The following is an 11,499-nucleotide window of genomic DNA, read 5'->3' on the forward strand; positions in this document are numbered from 1 at the left end:
AGCAGAAGAATTTTAAAGTCCATGAAGGAAAATATTTGACTTTCCTTTTTGCACCTATTACATGGCTGATTAACTCAGCTGTCCATAGAAAATCAAAGAGTTGAATTATCTGTTTATATGATGAGTACTTAAAATAACAAGTGATTTTGAACCCCTAACACTTGCCATATATTTACATGATATCTTCTGAATTTCAATGAAAATCTGAAAATCATAGCCAAGTTATCATTATTAAAAGGATAATTTGATGAAAACATTTAAGCATTTAGCAGTGTTAATTACCACTAGCAAATGGTACTGCTAAAATTAAGAACAAATGATCGTCTAAAACAGGATCAATACTGATAGAAAAGACTAGAATGAGTCTCACGATCTATTCATGGGAGGGGGGAAACACCTCAGAATTTGTTTCCGGTGTTGACTGCAACAAAAGGACAATAGAAAACTGCTTTGGAGGAGATTATTAAGAGAATGTTAATTTAAATCAAAAGTAAGAGCCATATTTATCTTCACAAAACACAGGGCTTATGCTAATATTCTTGGAACCTCAGGCTTTACAATGTGCCAAAAAGGACAGTAAACATAAAGGTACTGATGGAGAATTTGTTGTCTCTAGTGTTTGAGGAAGTTTGGCTTATACAATAATTGTATTCAAACAGCAATAGTTTACTACTTTCTAATGATAAATCAAACTCATTACCATTTTAGGTCGTGTATTAGAAAAAAATACATAATAGAATTGTTTTCTGTTTTTTTTTACCACATTTCCAACAATTGCAGCAATGAATAAAATTTTGCAATTCTTTTTTTCCTTTCATTTATTTGATCAGCTCCTGGTTATTCATATTCATATTCAGCCAGTGTATAATGCAACTTATTAACCTCAAGACATCTGTCCTCATATCCGTATTCCCTTCATCATCATCAACAACACCATCATTATGATTGACTCCATCACCCATTAGATTAAAACTTACCCATCAGATATCTAATTCTAGAGGAGGGACTATGTAAAGTCTTCCTTTTGTGCTTTCTCATAGAACTGAAAATAATTTGGGTCAGTTTTTGGTAACTGTTGACTTAATAACTAGTTCCACATGCCCTGACCTCCTCACCACACCCATCCACAAAAATTCAGTTACTATAATCATTCTGTGGCCAGTCCCTTGCTCAGGAAAGAATGAGTATGAGTGACTAAATGTGCCTTAGTTTATTTTTGTTGCTATTTAAAATATTTTGATAAATGTTTTTTTCAATATAATTGGTTTCCCTTGTACATTTAAAAGCACTATTCTGAGAAAGGAGCTCATGACTCAAAATTGTTAATAAGAACCCTTGTTCAAAATAATTTGGGAATATCTATTTTGGATACTTCATGTGCCTGTTTGAATTTAAATGAATAGAATATGGGTCTTATATATTTCTACAATTACAAGTTGCATAATTTCATTTGGTTTGGTACATTGATAGAAATTACAAACCCTTTATGTATTTTTAAATCGATGGGTTTTGATTGATGGGTCTATTCAAGTTACTTTGGTCCAAAAACTCACCATCCTGTGGCTAACATCTCCTGATGAGATTTTCTGCACTGAGACAGGTGGATTCTTAGGCAACTAACACAGTCTATTTGCTGGGCCTTTACCAAAAGCCTTTCCTAAGTGACAAGGAAGCATATAATACAACATCTCTTTTGTTCCATGATAAACTCTTTACAAATATTATCTGCTTTGATCCTCACTACAACCCTGAGAGATAGGAGCTATTATTACTCACATTCTACAGATGAGGATACTGAGATAGACAAGAGGTTAAGTAAATTTTGGCCATGATTACACAACTAGTAAGTGTCTGAGACCAGATTCGAACTTATCTTCCTGATTTAGGCCCACTGCTCTATCCACCACCTCACTGCTGAGTTGCCTTTGGTAGCTAGACCTACCAGAATTTGCACTTCTCTGACAAAGTCTTCAAAAATCCAGAGCCGTCTCACTTCCATATGAGGCATCAGAGTAAGACAATAATGAAGGAATATATATGTATATTCCTTCACATGTACATATATACAATAATACATATAGATAATTATTATAACATTATTATTTTTGTAATTTATTATTATAGCATATATTATAATTTATTATAGCATTATTTCTGAAAATATGAAAACAAAATTGATAATATTAATAGGTACAATTTATAGAGTCTTTAAGCTTTACCAAGCACTTTACATTATTGCAGAATTTGCTCCACATGACAATACTGTGAAGTAGGCACTATTATTGTTATTTCTATTTTGCAGATAAGAAAATGAGACCAAAAAAACTAAAGTGACTTGCTGAGGGTCACATAGCTAATAAATATCCCGAGTGGAATTTGAATACTGATCACATCCCTGATTTAACTTTATGTTTAGCTTGATTAAAAGAGAGAGAACTCAGGAAGCCCAGCTCCCTATCAAAACCTCTAAGAAAAGTGTCACTCTCCTTGGAGACAGATTTAATTATGTTACTTCCATGTAAATGTAAGATCAGAGAAAAGAATCAGCCCTGGGCAACAGAAATGTTTGACAGGCCTGAGTCAGGTAGTTTCCTAACTGGACAAGAGGATTAAGAAATCATGTAAGCAGTAGAAATGAGAAGAAAATTGCACATTTCATCAGGGTAGTCTGGAGAGGTAAATGGACTTCAGGACTTTAGCTAGGGGTTAGGGGCTTCCCTTGGCAGACCAAGGAATTGATCAGTTGGTATTCACTGAGAGTAAGGACAAAGATATTGTTGGCAGCAAGGTCTTGAAAAAAATGTACTAATCAACCCATTTGGCTACAAACCTCAGCACAGCTTGAAAACATTTTTTATTGGAAGAATGTGGTTTGGTCATTAAGATATACCACTAGGAACTTTATACAATGCGTTATTTTTCTTTGAATAATCTGTTTGCTCCAGCTTAGACTCACAGTGAGTTTAAAAGATTCTGCTCATTGAAAATGGTTAACTGTGAGGGGGGAAAGGAACTTGAATAAATGAGACCAAATTAATAAGTACCAAAAAAAAAAACCTCCCCAAAAAACCACATTTGATTGGTCATATTATAGGGAATTTTTGAAGTCATAAGAGTAGGGGAAATGTTTTTCAAGCTGGGTATTTATTTACTTGGGCCCTTTTTTGTTTACACTTTATTGAACACTTAAAACACTGGATTAGTCCATAACAGGGCTAAATTATTAGAACAAGAGCTAGCCACAGAGGTTAATGAAAATATAATTAGTACTGCTTGTGCTACATGCAGCTGAAAAGAGAGTCGTAAATCCTATTAATCCTTCTTAGTTCACAAATTATTGACCTGATAGGCAATAATGTCTCTGGTTTATTGTGTCAGTTTTGCTAGAGTGCTTGAAGAATGGGACTTGAGTTAAAATTCTTGGGTATTTTGTCTAGTCTGTTTAAGAAAATAAATACATAATTGGCTCAGTACATAGTAATGTGACAATGTTTAGCAAATGAATCAGAAACAAAAAATAGTTAAAAACAAAACACTTTTTAGTTTGGAAGGTACAAACAGTTTCAGAAAAATTTTTAAAAGGGCTTTAATTCAACAAATTTTAAGCACCTTCTATGTATGGAACACCATTGTAGGTTCTGAGGAAGACTAAAAATACATTAGTAATAGTCTACTCTAACATATTAGACCTCAGTGGATCTGAGAGAGTAATTATTAAATTCTATTCAATTGAATAGACATTTATTAAGGACCTGCTATGTGTCAGACATTGGCCCAAGGAATGTAAAAATAAATTATGAAATTCCTGCTCTCAAGTTTTTTCTGTAAAGACCAATACAATATTCAAACAGATATACAGGATATATGCAAAATCCAGGATATGTATAAAACAAATACCAAGTGATTGTGGGGGTTTGGCACAAGCAATTATGGGAAATAGCAAAGTTTTCTCATAAGAGACAACGCTTGGCCTGAACCTTGAACGTGTCCAGGGCTTCTGACAAAGACAAAGAGAGCATTGCAGGCATGATGGACAGCCTGTGCAAAGACAAAGGGACAGCTTAGACCAGGGATGGGGAACCTAGGGTCTCGAGGCCACGTGTGGTGCTCTAGGTCCCCAAGTGCAGTCCTTTGACTGAATCAAACTTCACAGTACAAATCTTTTTATTATCTTATTTTTATTTATTATTAGTATTATTATATTTATTATTGTTCTGTGAAGTTTGGATTCAAAGGACTGTACTTGGGGTCCTATAGGGCCACATATGGCCTCTAGGTACCAGGTTCTACACCCCTGACTTAGAATGTCATATGCAGAAAACAGCAAGCCAGGATGTATCCCATCCATTCCTTACCATCTTGTGTAGTTCTTGGCCATACATTTTTAAAATCTTCCATGCAAAAATTTCTATTCTGGAGGCCTCCCCCTGGCTCTTTTAGTATTTCATGGATAATGGTAGAACACTTATGTTTTCCATTTTCTATGCCTCATTCTCACTACATAGCAGACCAATCTCATTTTCCAGTCATATTGTACATGATCAACAACTCCAAACCACAAATTCCAGAAATCTGACTCTGTCAGCACAACCCTGGATACCCCAAGGAGCATTTTATTGACTTGCTCCCCCTCTCTGCTAACCCTGCAATTGCAACAAAAAAACAGGTAGAGTAAATGCCTATATCTAACTTCTCTTTTCAGGCCTGCAGTGCCTAGGGCAACAATTGGTCTGTTCATCTGTTATTCTCCACTGTCTCTACATGAGTGACCTACTTCCTTTCCTATTTACACATGTCCTTGACAATGTCTTTTATGCTACTTCTGGTATACAAGTCATCTTTGAAAATATCCTATAGCCTATTTTGTGCCCATTGTGAACTTGTCCTTTTCTCTTTGTGTCATCTGAAGTTTTTGATCTGCTGAGACCATAATGTCCCTTTACATCTCAGATTTGATGACCGTTCCAGTGTTAAACAGCTAATATGTGTCAGAGCCAGGAGTTTTAACCATGTTTTCATAATTACAAGACATAGTCAATAACCTTTAGAAAAACTTGATATTAAAATAATATGCTTTACCATAAAATATGTTTTGATAAACAGAATGACTTATGACATACAAAGATAAATGACTCATTTTCTTCCCTCAAGGAGCTTACAATTTAGTAGAGGTGACAATGTGTATTTAAATCATAGTCTATTCAGGCTGAGTAGGAAAATTAAAAACATAAATATAATAAGTGCATAATAGAGGTAAAAAGTATTTTTAATAATGTATAACAAAGATCATAGTGATATAGCAAGATAGGTCTAATTTTGGCACTTCTCTCAGATTTCTTCAGTTAATTACCGTTATCACTCCCTTTTAAGTCAAGGATGCTTGGACTGAATTAAAAAAAAATTCTTCTGTTTCTAGTATTGTTATTCTCATACTAATGATGATATAGACTAGTTTATAGTCCTCACTTTTAAAAAAAAATCCATTTTGTAAAACCATTACATAAAAACACTGCCCTACTTGCTCTTCAGTATACATGCCATGCCATCTCTACCCTCTGAGCTTTTATACAAATTGTCCCTCAGTCCGGAAACGCCCTCTCTTTTAACTTTCATTTCCTAGACACTTTGACTCCTTTCAAGGGAGTTAACCAACCTCTTCCTCAAGGCTTTTCTTGGGCTCTTTAGTTGGTAGTATTCCCCCACCTTCTGTCCCTGATGAAATTACTTTGTATTTAATTACCCATAGTTTGTATCTATTGATAGGCATACATACCTTTTAAGAATAGCAAGTAAATGGGGCAGCTAGGGGCACAGTGGATAAAGCACTGGCCCTAGGTTCAGGAGGACCTGAGTTCAAAAGTGACCTCAGACACATGACACTTATTAGCTGTGTGACCCTGGGCAAATCACTTAACTCCATTGCCTACTCAAAACAAACAAACAAACAAAAAAACAGCAAGTATTCTTTTTTTGGTCATTGTACCCTCAATGCCTAATGAGGGACATGGGGCATAGAAGGTGTTTACCATGTATTTGTTGAATTAAATTCAATCCTTTACCTTTGCCTTTACCAGTCAGGCAGCATCGAGGCTTATGATTATACTTAATATGACTTGTGATAGGAATAAAAAGTCTTACCAGACATAATATTCTTGGATGATCATGTGATATGTGTAGAATGCTTTGTATAGGGCAATCACCACCTATTCAACGCTCAAAGGAAGAGAAGGCATACCCAAAATTACATGGAGGGTGAAGAGGCTTGGACTATTTTCTCTTGACTCGACCATGCCCTAAATCAATGTCCAAGTGCTTCATAATCACTTTTGCAAGAAAGCGAAGTCTTTCACTTGATTTACAATGAACAGATATACAGGCTAAGAGAGATACAGGCAGGAAACAGTCCATGTAAAAAAACTTCAGTAGTTTAGTGTGATCTCACCAAGAGGAGATAACATAATCTTAAGCTACACTGATGAAAGTTTCGAATCCAGAACAAGAGAGAGAAGAATCCTGTTTGCAGAATTATAGAAGTTCCTACTTGGAAGGAAGCTCAGAATCCATCTAGTCTATGCTGTAACTGAAAAGGAGTATCTTTCTACGACATAGGTAACAAGACACTTTCTGGCCTTTGATTGAAGATTGCCAATGAGGAGGAGGAACATATTACATCCCAAGGTAGTCCATTCCACTTGGGAATAAATTTATGGTTAGCAAGATTTTTTTTTTCTGATACGGAGCCTAAACATGCCTTTCTGCAAATACCAGATTCTAATTATACCTCTAAGGCAAAACAAACAATAAATTGCAAACCCTCTTCTACACAACAGCCCTTCAAATACTTGAAGATGAGGTAACCATACTCAGTTTCTTCATCTGATTCTCATATACCATTAATTTGAGGCCTTTTATCATACTAGTTACCACCTTCAAGACAATCTCCAGTTTGTTAGTTTCCTTTCTAAAATGTGCTAATTAGAACAGAACACAATATTCTAGATGCTTCGTGACAAGAGCAGAGTACATAAGAACTATTACTTTCTTATTTCTGGAAACTATTTTTCTATTAAGTTAACCAGAAATAATGCATAGTCTCTTGTAGGGTACTTCTCAACTCCCAGTCACAGCAATGGGTTGGGTTCCAATAGTGCAGATACTACTTGAGTTTCTAGAGATAACTATTCAGGTTGCTATACCTACTGTAGTTCATGAACCTTAACTGGTGTGATCTTAATTAACAATCAGGCAGTAGATTTAATTATTTTCTTTTAGCAAAAGCTTTTATAAAAATATAATGGTAAAAATGATTAGTACAGGGGCAGCAAGGTGGCACAGCGGATAGAGCACCAGCCCTGGATTCAGAAGGAACTGAGTTCAAATCTGGCCTCAGACACATAACAATTACTAGCTGTGTGACCCTGGGCAAGTCACTTAACCCCATTGCCTAGTCAATAAATAATTAAAAAATGATTAGTATATATCTCTTTTTGAAGACAATATGATGACATGCTTGGAAAATCCCAAAGACTAAAATAAAAAGTTGAAACAACTAATTATTTAAACAATTAATAATTTTAGCAAAGTAGCAGGATATAAAATAAATCCACATAAATCATCAGCTTTCCTATATATCACAAACAAAACCTTGCAAGCAGAGATAGTAAGAGATACCCTACAAACATACCTCGAAAGACTTGGTACAGGGATGAGGAACCTACTGCCCTGAGGCCACGTGTGGCCCCCCTAGGTCCTCAAGTGCAGCCTTTTGACTGAATCCAAATTTCACAGAACAAATCCCCTTAATGAAAGGATTTGTTCTGTAAAACTTGGACTCAGTCAAAAGGCCACACCCAAGGAACTAGAAGGCCACATGTGATTTCTTCTGTGAAGTTTGGATTCAGTCAAAGGGCCACACTTGAAGACTTAGAGGGCCACATGTGGCCTCGAGGCCACAGGTTCCCCACCCCTGGTCTAGACTCTTCAATTCCTGAATGAATCAATGTATGTATGTGTGTATGTATGTATGTACATATGCATAGGTATATATGCGTAAGTGGACATATATACATATAATGCATTAGAGTCAAAGGTGTGACTGTTATATACATATATGTATACAAATATAAACACATACACATATATAAATATACATATAGCTGTATACATATATCTATGTGTGTGTGTAAACCAAGTGGTGTTACTAATTTTGACAATAATGAAATATTTCCAGTGTGATGTTGATTGCTAAGACCCTATATTCCTCACAAATTAACGATTTATTTACACATTTTACAGATTTAGGAAAATCCCATAACAACTACTTTACATATTTGGTTTCCATTCTGAGCTTGCCTTGACCACATCAGTTTAGGTGGGGAGGGAAGGGAGAACTCTCTTGGCTTCTGTGTCACATCATTGGCTCAAATTCATCTTGAAATGCTTTAAATTCTGACTTTGTGCTTGTTCAACCATGACTGGAATATTGTCTTAAATCCTTAAGCATATCTAAATGGAGGAAATAATAATGTTCAAAGGCCTCAAAGCTACATCATGTAAGGACTGATTCAAGGAACTAGGGTCTGGGGATCTTCAGATATGCTGAAAAATAAATAATTAGAGAGGATATTGGTCTTGTTTTCAAATGTTTGAAGGTTTGATATGTGGATAGGGATTTAGTCTTACTTTATTTTTTATATCCATAGATAAAAAATAAAACTAGTGGGGAAAATCACAGGGAGGCATACTTTGCATCAGATTAGGAAAAATTACTAACAATTAGAGATATTCAAAACCAAAATGTGAAGCCTGAATAGAGTTATTTTACCATTACTAGGGACCTTCAAGAAGTATCTAGATTTATTTGTTATTGGAATATGAGAAATATTCATTCCAGATGATCACTAAGGTACCTTTCAACTCTAAGACTATCATTTAAGGATAATGGGAAAAGGTGTTGTTGTCTTTTTCTGTTCGTTTTTTTGGTGGCAAAATCTGTATTGGAAAACATAGGAGACTCCAAGAAGGAATGGAACTCCTGCTTAGGGGATAGTGGAGGATGATACCTGACAATTGAGAGAGAGAGAGAGAGAGAGAGAGAGAGAGAGAGAAGAGTTTCTCCATCCTCATTGTGTTTCTCTGCCAAGAATAATAACTTTTGCATTGGATGTGATAGAACAAAAGTACCTGACAGGAATTGATACCAAAAAGAAGTAATAAATTTGTAGGAGAGTACTTAGCTACCCTTGATAAATTCATGTAGTTTTTTTCCTCTAATTTTACAAATGGTAAATGTTTAAAAAGTGTTTTATTCATCAACCAGTCAAGAAGCATTTATTAAGTACCTAATGCATACTAGTTGCTGTTCTTAGTGACAAGGATATAAAGGTGAAAGTTCTTGTCTGCTCTAAAACAGCTCACAGTCTCATTCATTCAATCAATCAATCATTCATTCATTCAATCACATTCAAATGTCCCAGATGAACTAACTCTTCAAGTGCTGAACAAATTGGCAGATATGATTACTGAGACACCAGTAGGGATGTTTTAAAAGTTAACAAGAGAGGTCCTGTAAGAGTGGAAAGGAAAAAAAAGTCTGGAATTTTGAGAGAGACAGAGACAGAGAGATACAGAAAGGCAGAGAGAGACAGAGAGAAACAGAGACAGACAAAGAGAGAATAGGTCAATGAACTTGATTTCAAAAGATCCTGGAAAAGTTCTAGAATATATCATTTACAAAGAATATATCATTCCAATATACGAAGAACAAGCATGGAGTCAAGAACAGGTGATATCAGATTACCCTTACTTCCTTTTGTAACAAGTTTAATGTTAATTGTATAGTTTACCCTGACGTTAGTAAGGCATTTAAAAATATTTCAGATAATTTTTGTATGAAAAGATGAATATATCAATTAAATGATAATAAAATTACATGGATTTGTAAGTGCTTGAATGGCCAAGCTCAATGAGTAATTAGTTGTTAATGGTTCACTCTCAGCTTAGGAAAAAAAAATTTTCAGAGAAATGTCTAGGGATGTGCACTTGAATATATGCCATTTAACATTTTTATCAATGACTTAGATAGTACAACCATCAGATTTGAAGATATCACAAAACTTAGAGGGATAGTTAATACTAAGTAGGTGGAGGGATTTGAGTTGGTGAGTTGAAGGAACTGGGGTTGATTACACTGGAGTAGCAAAGACTCAGGGGGAATATGAAGCTGTATTCAGATACAGGAGGTCCCAAAAATCTCAGTGATGTTTATATTTTAATAGCTTAAAACTAAACAAAGATTTTTTGATGCTCTGTATCTGAAAGTCTGTCATATAGAATTGGAGTTAAACTTGCTCAGTTTGGCCCAAGGTGTCAAAACCAGGAAGAATGGGCAGAAGTTGCAAAAAGATCAAGTTAGGCTTAATGGCTGGAGGGTTGGGGGGAAGTATAGCAAAACAAAACAAAACAAAACTTCCTAATTATTAGAACTATACAAAACTGAAATGTATTACTTTTAGTAGGAGTTAGATGATCACTATACTGCTAGGTATGTAATAGTAAAGATTCCTTTACGAGTACGGATGCAATTCCTTCCAACTCTGCAACTCTGTGATTCTGTGACACACATAAATAGGGCTGGCTTTATGCATAGCTGGAATTAGCAACCCACCTCTGGGATATGCTTTCATAAATTCTGTGAATGTCTTGATGTCCCTCCACTTCTTTCTCCTATCTTACCTCAATTGCTAGATAATACCTGAAACATTCATTTAAAACTCCATTCGTTAGCTTATGACTTTGATATTTGTTAAAATGCAAATCATTTTCAAATATGGAACAGAACAAGCCAATAGTCACACCAAAGAGTTAAAATAATATTTTAATGAAGAGGATTCTCAAAAGCAATAGGCCATGTTTCAGAAAAAACAAGGCAGGGGAAGAAATTGCATAGTTGTCTAGTTTTATAAGGTTTAAAATTTGAAAGGAATGTGAGATGATTTAATTCCACAACCTCATTTTATGATTGTGCCACCTCAAAGGAAAAAAGAAAAAAAAGACATTTGGGTTCACATTTGGGATGCATTAAAGCATCAATAAGAAAATATCAGTGCTAAGACAATGTGCTTTGGCAAAGGAGCTTGCTTGACTTTCACCAGAAGTACTGTGCAATACAATTTTCTACTACACAATTTCTTTCTTATTCACTGTTTGGTTCTATTACTTGACATGAGTAAAACCCAAAACTCAAGAAAAGAAAGAAAGAAAGAAGGAAAGAAAGAAAGAAAGAAAGAAAGAAAGAAAGAAAGAAAGAAAGAAAGAAAGAAAGAAAGAAAGAAATTAGGAAAGAAGAAAAAAGGGAAGGAAGGAAGGAAGGAAGGAAGGAAGGAAGGAAGGAAGGAAGGAAGGAAGGAAGGAAGGAAGGAAGGAAGGAAGGAAGGAAGGAAGGAAGGAAGGAAAGAAGGAAGGAAGGAAGGAAGGAAGGAAGGAAGGAAGGAAGGAAGG

The sequence above is a fragment of the Vombatus ursinus genome, unplaced genomic scaffold, assembly GCF_900497805.2.
Source record: "Vombatus ursinus unplaced genomic scaffold, bare-nosed wombat genome assembly UNPS02014942.1, whole genome shotgun sequence".
Classification (NCBI taxonomy): Eukaryota; Metazoa; Chordata; class Mammalia; order Diprotodontia; family Vombatidae; genus Vombatus; species Vombatus ursinus.